At 31.5% G+C, this 10989-nt stretch overlaps 1 long non-coding RNA gene across 1 annotated transcript in view; it reads left to right on the forward strand.

Annotated features, from left to right (window-relative positions):
- The window catches only part of LOC119834479, a 23950-nt gene extending 13178 nt beyond the window's left edge, over window positions 1-10772 (forward strand). Inside the window, exon 4 of the long non-coding RNA XR_005288001.1 lies at window positions 10703-10772. This is a non-coding gene — a long non-coding RNA (uncharacterized LOC119834479). The remainder of the gene's footprint in view (window positions 1-10702) is intronic.
- Window positions 10773-10989: the final 217 nt, after the last annotated feature.

A 10989-nucleotide genomic window follows, 5' to 3' on the forward strand; every position in this document is an offset into this window, starting at 1 on the left:
TATAATTTACCCTTAGACAAATTATTTGAAGTGTTCAATGTCGGCACATAATATTGCTATAAATGTGACTGAGTAATAGAAATAGATTATTGTAACGACTTTGCAAGTTTAGACTACTAAGCCTACGGTTTTGTGCCTAATATTAATGTTTTGCTCTCAATTTATATTATAAGCATTTACGTTTTATTAAAACACCACTATTATACTCTTAATTTATTGAGAATTTCAATTTAATGTGACAATTTTTTGTGATGTTCATTTTTTCACAGAGCCTGCCTTTTTTAATGTTGCACTAAATGTTTTGGGTTAAAAATGAACAAAAGTTTAATAAAGCATACATGGCTTTCAATAGATAGGTAGTCATTAGTATAGGAAGTTATATAATAATGAAAAGACAATACAATACACGTACGAATATACGAAATATTTCTCATATCATGTACTTATATACAAAAATGTTAAATTTCGAATCAATTGATATTGTAATATTTAATTGTGACACCAGTCAAGGAAATTCAATCGAGTTTAAAAAAAACTTAAAAAGAAATAACTATCTTATACTTATATTACTCTAAAATATCAAAAATATTTAAGACATTTCACAATAATAAAATAGTTTATACGTTTTCTAGTCATATGTTTTAGATAGAAGTAGTTGTGCGAAATAATTATAGTATGAAAAATAACAAATTAAAAGTCAAACATAATCTATGTGATATATACACAATTTTTAATAATTAGCTATTGTAATTAAATGGTTTTTTTTCAATTGATTGTTATACGAATGAAATCAGCGTCGCAAGCTTCGACATTAGCCGAGATTTGGCCGGAATTCAGAATTAAATAAACCAACAAGAATTGAAATGGGTTCAAAGGAGTACACATTACCAAGAAAGAGCATTTCTTTTTTAAAGCGTTTTATTTGAACTGATACTGATAATATAATAGACTATAAAGAATCTCCCAATTCTATTGCTTTGCTTTTGTGTAGTAACTGTTCTTAAAACGCTTTAGCACAAAAATATAATTCACCCAGAAAGATATAACGTAACAAAATAATTTTATGAAATGAGATCCATGTCACGGCTGGTGTTGAGCGATGTAATAATAATTATTGTAATTAAATAAAATGCACTACACGCAGTGTTGTGTGGTTTTATTTCTATCCAGTATACCTTAAGCTGAATAATGATTAAATAGCATCCGCAAGGAACTTTAGTACAATTTTATATCAATTAGTTGAATAAGCTTATCATAGGTGAATGATAGTTATGAGAACTTTTTCTTGTGGTTTATTATTATTGGTATATACTTTATATATGAAATGATAAATGATCATATATAATAAACAGACTAGTAAGTAGAATATCAGAGACACAAAGGTTAGCTTTTATGGATGGACTAACTGTATCCACGAGCTGAATCTCGTATATTTTTAATTTTTGTTGCAGCATATGTTGAATAATATAGGCATGATTGCATAATCTTTGATAAAATTAAAAAAATTACCTAATATTATCCTAAATACTTGGATATACTAGATGAAAATATTTGTGTTCTAAAGCCTTTATCAATCTTTTCATTTTGATTTGAAAATCGTAAAGTTTTCACCTTCTATAGCTCTTCTCCACATTTTTATACTAGCTGCGCCCCGCGGTTTCACCCGCGTAAGTCCGTATCCCGTAGGAATATCGGGATAAAAAGTTGCCTATATGTTATTCCAGTTATCCAGCTGTCTACGTACCAAATTTCATTGCAATTGGTTCAGTAGTTTTTACGTGAAAGAGTAACAAACATCCATACATCCATACAAACTTTCGCATTTATAATATTAATAGGATTAAAACTAACATTTACAACACACAATTATACTTCATATTTATATAATGTTGTATTAACATTGAATAAATTAATCTCTCTAACATGATTACTATACTACTTATAGTATATTTCGGGGTATATTTACAGAGTTATTCTTCGACTCAGGGTCGAAGCGTACACCTAATATAACACATTTCCACTGTAATCTGGTATATCTCACAAGATCCCACAATATTATAGGAGATCAGTCTCGGGATGAAGCACGAGTCCGTAATACAGTGGTTGTAGTGAGTTTACAATTTACACATGTATAGTAAATTCACGGGATATTAATGAAGTACATAATACCTATTAGTAATACTGCCGGATTATGCAACCCAATAATTTATTAAATTAAATCTTCAAAATTTCGCTGGTTTTATTGTTGAAAATTATTTATTACGTTGAATAACGTCCGATGAACTTATGTTTAATTGTACAGAAATATACATTTTCCATACATGTACAATTTTATTGTATTTACGAGACAATACATGTAAAGAAACACGATGACTGACTTGAATATGTATATATACAGAAAGTATTCAATTTCTAATAATCAATTCTGTATTGCAAAAATTATAATTTACAACAAGATACACTTTATTCGTATTTCAGCACGTTTCAGTCAAGTCATATACAAATCACGGCGCAACCTGGTGAAAGCAGTGCAATATGCCACGAATCGCGTACCATTTACAGGCCAAATGGGTCACCGACATGTGTGGAGACTTTATGACTCACCTTAAAGCTTACGTACTGTGTGAGGCTGGTTTTGGCAAAATACAATGTGGATTCAACTGAAGAAAATGAAGAAAAGAAATTATATTCAACTGAAGAAATTGAAGAAAAGAAATTGTATTCGGCGACTGTATATAGAGGAAAATTAAAGCTTAAATATTAAAGATATATGCATATCATGCTGCAGTGTCTCGCTTTTATTTATTTTTAAAATTAATAACATTCTAAATAAATATATAAATTCAATATACTCAATTTACTTATTCGGTCAATAAAGAGCGTAAATGTACTACAAAAACTCAATTATTAACATTTGAATCACACATAACAGGGCAAAAGATACATCCCCGTAGTATGTGTCAAAATATACAAAGGTTCCACCAAGCCTCAGACGAACCCTTTGGGTACAAAACCCATTAACAAGATATTTAATAAATCCATTTCGCAATTTTCAACTAACGCTTTAGTTATCGCTTTAGGTATCTAACTGAAAAATATAGTTTACGTGTTCAAAAGACTGTGATCGCGTTACTCAGTCGCAACTTCACTTCGCTAATTACTTAAAGCAGTTACAGTATTCAGTTATTAGAAGTTTGTTTTATAAAAGATTTATAAAACGCGAGCAAGGGTAGGTCAAAGGTCGTTCGATGACATGCGTAACTGTGATACTGATACAAAATGTTATGATGTTTCACATGAAAGCATTATGTGTTTATAATATTTTAACATTGCTATCATGAGTAAAATATTTAGTTTGAGTTTATAACAACAGTTGGCAAATACAGTGGGCTATGTTAAACTACCTTTCTTACTATACTATGACAGGGTTAACGTATTTATAGTCTTTCTTAAAGTGGGCGCTGGAGGTTTAAGGGAGTAGTAGAAAAGGGCTAGAAAAAATTAAAATGGATTAACGGGTGATGACTGATTTAGAATGCCTTTTACTTGGTAATTTAATACTACTGAATTAAGAACCTGTTTACTGCTTGAAAATTTAATAAAGCGCCTAAATAGATCTTGAATAGACAGACGCAATATGAATAAAATTTGAAGTTTTATATACACTTCCTTAACCATGACAGTTTTAGTTTGACTCCTTATTGTATCATCACCGTAGCAAATATCACAATAATCGAATACACAGGAGAGATTGTAAGAAGAGATACATTTTTCCATCTCTAAAATTCTTATCGGAAAAAAATTAAATAACTCTTGTCATGCGAAAATTAAATCCGCAAAGAACAAAGCCACTCTTTAAATGTGAAAGATTTCATAAAGCTTTTTGCCGTTAAATCTTATAATCCCATTCTATGACGGCTTTAAAAAATGAAACTGTATTATCGCTGCGGAAACTTTCACATATTATGTATAATAAATACGTTGTTTTTTAACTTTATTGCTACAAAATAGAAAAACTATGCACATGTGAAAAAAATAAAATCAAGTAAACTTATGAACTAAAGTGCCTATCAACTCAAGATATTTCAAACAACCTAAAATAGCTAAAAAAACAAAATGCAAAAGCCGTGGCTGAGAAAGCTAACCTATTAACGTTTTCACTAACACTTCTTAAAAAACAAAAGTCCCGAAAGTAGAATAAAGTGCATATGACCCGCCACCTTGTAACAAATATAGCAACTGAATAGCGCTTTATAAATAGAAATAAGGCTTTATTTTAGCGAATGTGACCGCTTCAAATGGCTGCATGGAGGTCGGCCGCTAACTACAAGAGCCAAGAATAGGATTGCTCACAAACAACACCCTTTTCACTTGGAGTCAACTTATTGAATAGAACAAAGGATTCCTTTATACTAACATAACGTTGTCTGTGCGACTTTAACCTAGTTATTTTATTGCGAAATCATTTTATATCAAACGCGACGGCCGATTTTTACACACAGAACGGATATTGAACATAAAACATATATATCAATACGTACGTACGTATATACGTATATTTCAATATCATATATAAGTACTTCATCGTATCATATTCTAGTAAATGTTTGTTTGGGAATAGAAATTGAAATAAGAGAAATAATTTGCAGCATTTTTTACATTAATAGGAGGGATTAATGGCAATTCCATCTTCATCTCATCAAAATCGGCAATTTCAATTAAACTGTGTTGTCAATGGCATTCGCTATTGGGTGTTATTGGTCGTAGATAGCGATTCGATGTACAGTTTGCCTTTAGATTACGTAGCGGCATTTGTACCAACTTTAAAAAAGAAGGTACTTCTTCGACACGACTGTGTGTAAATATTTTAATTGAAATAGTGTTTTTATATTTCTTTTATCCATGTTTTATCTGTTATTAGGTTATCTTTGAGTTATTATAGTTAAAATTTAATATTACTAAAAATACATACAACTAGCATCGACAAATATAATACAGATACCTAACCCCATTTATTATCGCTGTCACTGATATTACCTCATTTTCTTTCAATAGACTGTAAAGATTTACATTAATAGAGGAGTTCCCAGTGGTGAGTAAAATCCAACGTCACATAAGCTGATTAAATGGCTTACGTAGAAAGAATAATATACAAATATATAGAACAGAATAATATACAGAATATATATAGATATTCTATACATAGTTTGCAACTGAAACTAGAACTTAACTTACGTAGGTTAGATTCCTAGTTAACTAATAATCCTGGGCGGTGGTAGCGCTTGCCGTCAGGCAACCCACCAGCTCCATTGACGACTATGAGATAAAAGAGTCTGTTACGTTTGAAAATAATTGTTTACGTCCAACATTTTATTCTAAAATTATTGATAACTATAATATATATTAACCATTATAGCGCCCCGCGATTCCACCCGCGTAAGTCCGTATCCCGTAGGAATATCGGGATAAAAAGTTGCCTATACGTTATTCCAGCTGTCCAGGTGGTTACGTACCAAATTTCATTGCAATCGGTTCTGTAGTTTTTGCGTGAAAGAGTAACAAACACACACATCCTTACAAACTTTCGCATTTATAATATTAGTAGGAAGGATGATTAAAACCTACGTCATAAAAGTTTGCCCTGTCCGCTAAGAGGATATTAATATAATAAAAGAAACATTCATCCACAGACGAGTTACATGTAAAAACATGAAATGCGAAGATAAATATTTTAAAATACGTTCTCTCGCCTAATTCAAAAACCCAATTTATTCATCATAATAAAACAAGTTCACATACGCAGAAGCTGAAAAGTCGAAACGAATTAATTCTCATCACAGCTTAAAGCGAAAATCCGTTCAAAGGTCACAGCCGCTATTGCTTAATGCAACTGTGGTTCAAAGGTCACTCATAGCAATACGAATGCAACTGTAGAGCGTAGATTTAAATTTTTTTTATTCAATATTTATTTTTGAGACCTGACTATTAACTTAAAATATCTTTGAACATTCCAAGTAGTTACATAAAAATAATGTTAGTAATACATCAAAATCAAGTTATTTGATCTGTTGTGTTATTTTTAGCTGTTTTTTTTCTTATAGGTACCAGCAGTGGAATATGTATATGCTGATGATGATGATGATATCGTTATTCATATTCCCTCTTTATTAAATAAAGTAAATGAAAGTTTTCTTTCAAAGCATATACATATAAAAATATTAAATACATCATGTTTACACAGCATGTAATTATTGCAAATATTTATTTGACGTCATACCTGACTATTAATATACCTACAGTCCTTTGATGTGTACCCGCAATAATTAAAAGCAAAAATTACAAATGGCTGCCGTGCATTACGTTTTATGGCTGAGCGAAACTGACAATTTGGTAATTGAATTATAATAACATGAGCGAACTCAATGCATATACGGCTGTTAAACATTTAATATTTTTAAATACCAGTTATCCGCCATCGGCTTCACCTGTCAATGGAAAAGATAGACTCGCATAGTTCTCGTTTAAATAGGATCTCCGGGATAAAAGTATCTTAATATGTCCTTTCTCGGGTCTCAAACTATATCAAACTGTATCAAATTTCATAGAAAGCCAGATCAGTGGTTTATGATATGATACTTTTGCATTTATAATATTTTTTATTAGCTGTAACACGCGGCGCCACTTGTCTGGTAGCCTATGTGGTAACCCAGACTATAATCTATCTCTGCACTAAATTTCACATACGATACAACGTGTTCGCGTGAAAGAGTAACAAACATCCCTACATCCATCCATACTTACAAACTTTCGTGTATATAATAGTGATAGGATTATGACTGTAGTCCAATAAGAAAAGTATTAATACTATTTGTATATTGCGAAGAAGGTTGAATATTAAAGATCGACATCTCTGTCAGTTAATATTCTCCCTGTTTCAATTATGAAGGCCAAAGGTTTTTAGGACGCGTCCCTATGTAGCGGCACGGGCAACATGAAGAGATTACTTATTTACTCTCGCAAACGTAGACATGACGAAAGCAATAAATACGTATTTATTCTTCTTGTGGGTAAACCTACGTAAGAGATTCGTAAGTGATTATTGATTGTTTTTATAGAGCGACGCTTCTACGTATTTATTGCCTATGGAGCTTAAATGAATCAGTAGTTTTCATTTAATTTATTCAAATAGTATTAACAAGGATATATTGGCGTGTAGCAATTATCTAAACTGATTCCGCCATGTCAATGTCATTAAAATGTCATTAATTGATGATTGATCGAGATGTATGTTGTTTTGATGCAGTTAAAATTTGCAATTCTATCCCTCCTAATAACTCAAATTCTCACTTATTATACTATCTGAAGAATATTAGGTACCTAGTTTCTTATAATCTTACCCCAATCAAAGTAGTTTTTTTACAATAGTTATACTTTTTTTACACCCACGCTTCCCCGTGTCACTCAATTGCCAAAAGATTGTTGTAAGTTGTACAATCGCACTAATCCTACTAATATTATAAATGAAAATATTTTTAATTGAAAATATTTTAAATCATATATGGCCTTTTCTTTACACTGTATCAAAGGTATGAGTATTGTGTTCATGACTGTTATTTACTCCATATAGTTTCTATTGCAATTTCAAGCAATTTCAATTTTAATAGCCATTCGTTCAACAAATCATTCAGAATAACTGTGTCTAATAGTTGTATAAAATTTTATTGTAAAATAACGCAAAACCATTCAGTTAAGTTTATATAATTTATATAAATGAAACATATTTCACGAGTTTTAATAGATGCAGACAGTTTCATGATCTGAAGATAAAGTTATGCGAAGAATCTACATTAAATAAAGTTATGTTCGTTCGAGGCGTCAATAATAATAAAGAGACCGTTAATGCTTAGTATCTTTTGATGTTATGACTCTGAGATTGTAAATCGCTGGTCGTAAAACTCTGTCAGGGCGCTTGCGGTTAAATTAGCATCGTCCTTATATTCAGCAAATGCTACTAATTTTATAGAACTTTCTCACTAATAATAATTCACAAATTTCACATTAATTATATATATAATACCAAATAAATGATTAATATGGTCTCCTTTCAAAATCCATGAAGTATCATTTTGTAGTCCACTCAAGCGAAGCCATGGTCGGAAAGCTAGTAAAATAAAAGTGAAAACTAGTAAAATCTACGACCGTTCGGTAGATTTTAAATTAAGTTGTGTATCTCATTTTTAATATATTCTTTGTGCTCACTCGCTTCAAAACAGTTAGTGATGCTAATCAGGGAACAATAAGCAACGATGAACGATTGAGCAATGTAGGAAATTACCACGAAGTTAATATTTAATTACGCCTTTTGATATATAGCATTTGTTATAGCTTGCTTATTTTAAATCAATGATCTGATATTTATATTATGACTAGCTGACCCGGCAGGCGCTGTTCTGCCATACTCTTATCATTTAGGGGTATAAAAAATAAATGTCGGCCGATTCTCAGAACTACCCAATATGCAACAAAATTTCATGAAAATGTATGGTAAAAACACACGAGAATTTTATGTATACAAAGAGAAATATGATTTACATGTTTTTAAAGAATTTAATGTTTTTTCAAATCGAACAAGACATTAAAATATACATACAACCGTTGAGAATACCATCAATTTACATGAGCAAACGTAACGAGAAAATTACGAGGACAAAACTTGGCGCGGTTAGATGAGAATGGCTTGAATTTTAAGGGAATTCGTGGGGTTTTCATGCAAATTACTTTAGTTTTACGTAATAACTGGAGCTTGCAGGCCACGGGGAAAATAAATGACATCTTTTTTTCGTTGTGCACGCCCTCACCACCTGCGTTTAACAGGCGAAACGCGATGCGAACCACGTACATTGAATAATGACATAGTATTTAATTTCTGGAACCATTAATTTTGGTTTGTATTAATAGAAAACTTTTACTTCTGCTGGTAGAGAGCTATAATTACAAAATTACTTAAATTAAATTACTTAGTAAACGCTCAATTTAAACTAATTAACGACTATGAACTTCGTCGACGTAGAACTTGGGTAAACGTTTGTCAACATCATACTTTAATTCAGTATGCTGAATAAAATTGATATTTCTAATTCATTTATGACAGTGTTTAGTAAAGTACACAAGTACTAATTAACTCTCCAGAAAAGTTAGTGTACAATAATACTATTCAATATAAATATATATTAAATAATTTACAAGCCGCAACAATTCACACTACCAGAATTGAAATCATGTAGAAGCAATTCCATTACTTAGGATTCAATATTGTGAAACGGGCTGATTGATATTTTTCCGTCTTCTAGAAATCTTAATTCAAATAACGTTTTGGACTGACTTGACTCGCTCGTGCTTTTACGTTATTTATTTTTATTTATTTATAAAGATCCGGGGTTCTTGAAATTGCAATTGCGACAACTGTCTGAGCTAACAGTCTTATATAAACTTAGCTCAAAGATAACGAAGGCAAGACGGACAATTTAATATTATGGGCCACGAATTTGGTTGTAATTCTCCTTGGTTATGGTCATTTGTAACAAAATATTTTAGTCTGATACGAATTTTATATCTCATCATATTTCACAAGCAATTATAACTTTATGTGATTTTTTATAGTGTATCTTACTTCAACATTCCATAACATTCATATTTTTTAAATTAAATGTTATTGTAATAAGCTTCTCAACTGGATGGTAAGCCGTAATCCCCGGTAACAATATACCAAAGAAAAATACATCTACTAAGCAACAGACATATTTTAAAGACGAGAACTATGCCAAGATTTACATTACCAGAAATTACATTACCAGCTAGAAGAGAAATAAATTAAAACATATAAATTACAAGTAGTCCATATATTATAATATGCCTATACCGTGATCATTAGTAACATATCTTACAGGCGACAGTTAATATGAATGTTAAAACAACAATTCGTTATAAATAATCCCATCCTGCTGATATTATAAATGCGAAAGTTTGTAAGGATGTTTGTGTGTTTGTTGCTCTTTCACGCAAAAACCACTGAACCAATTCCAACTGATTGCAATGAAATTTGGTATGTAGACAACTCGACAACTGGAATAATATATAGGCAAGTTTTATCTCGATATTCTTACGGGATACGGACTTACACGGGTGAAACCGCGGGGCGCAGCTTAATTTCTGAGAAAACCATAGAAAGCCTTACATACGTAACGTTTAATGATATACCAATATCATTTCCAATACTATAACGTATTAACGTAACTAGAAGAACTCGCTAGTTTAACAGCCCCTGCTACGGTGTCGGGGGAGAAGTTGCACTGGGCTGTATTTAATCACGTCTAAGATCAGGATCGAGTGCTGAGCCGCAAATATTGAGTCTCAGTTACTAACTATTACCGCCTTGTACGTCATTAATTGGATAGTTGAATAGAACGGAGCACTTAAGATCTAAACCAAATGTCTACAATTTTAAAAGAATTTTGTGATTCGTGATAATAAACACTCTATTTGTGAGACTGTTTATTCTTGTCTTGTTGAATCGCATAACGTTGGGTTTATTATTTTTATATCAGATGATTCTAGATTCGATTCTATTTCTATGGATGAAATGTTTATTTTTATTTATCGCGGTAATATTAATATTTTTTGACGTGACAACGTCTTAAACTAGGTTGCGGCTCGGAGTCACTCATGAAAAAGTGTAACGCCCGGTAACGTTACGATGAGTCACCGAACTATGATCGGTCCGCCGCGCGCGCAGCACTAGAGAATTAGGCGCATTGAATCGGCGCGTGCTTGTGTCTCTGTCTTTGTCTTTTTAGTAAACAAAATATATTTTCTATAGTTAAAATTTGTGCAATTCTTATTTTCATTCAATTCCTTGTTCCTATTGTGCAATTTAATAATATTCATATCAATAAATATTCTACCGAGAAAAAGACGTTGTCACGTAAAATC

This window comes from Zerene cesonia, chromosome 19 (genome assembly GCF_012273895.1).
Source record: "Zerene cesonia ecotype Mississippi chromosome 19, Zerene_cesonia_1.1, whole genome shotgun sequence".
Classification (NCBI taxonomy): domain Eukaryota; kingdom Metazoa; phylum Arthropoda; class Insecta; order Lepidoptera; family Pieridae; genus Zerene; species Zerene cesonia.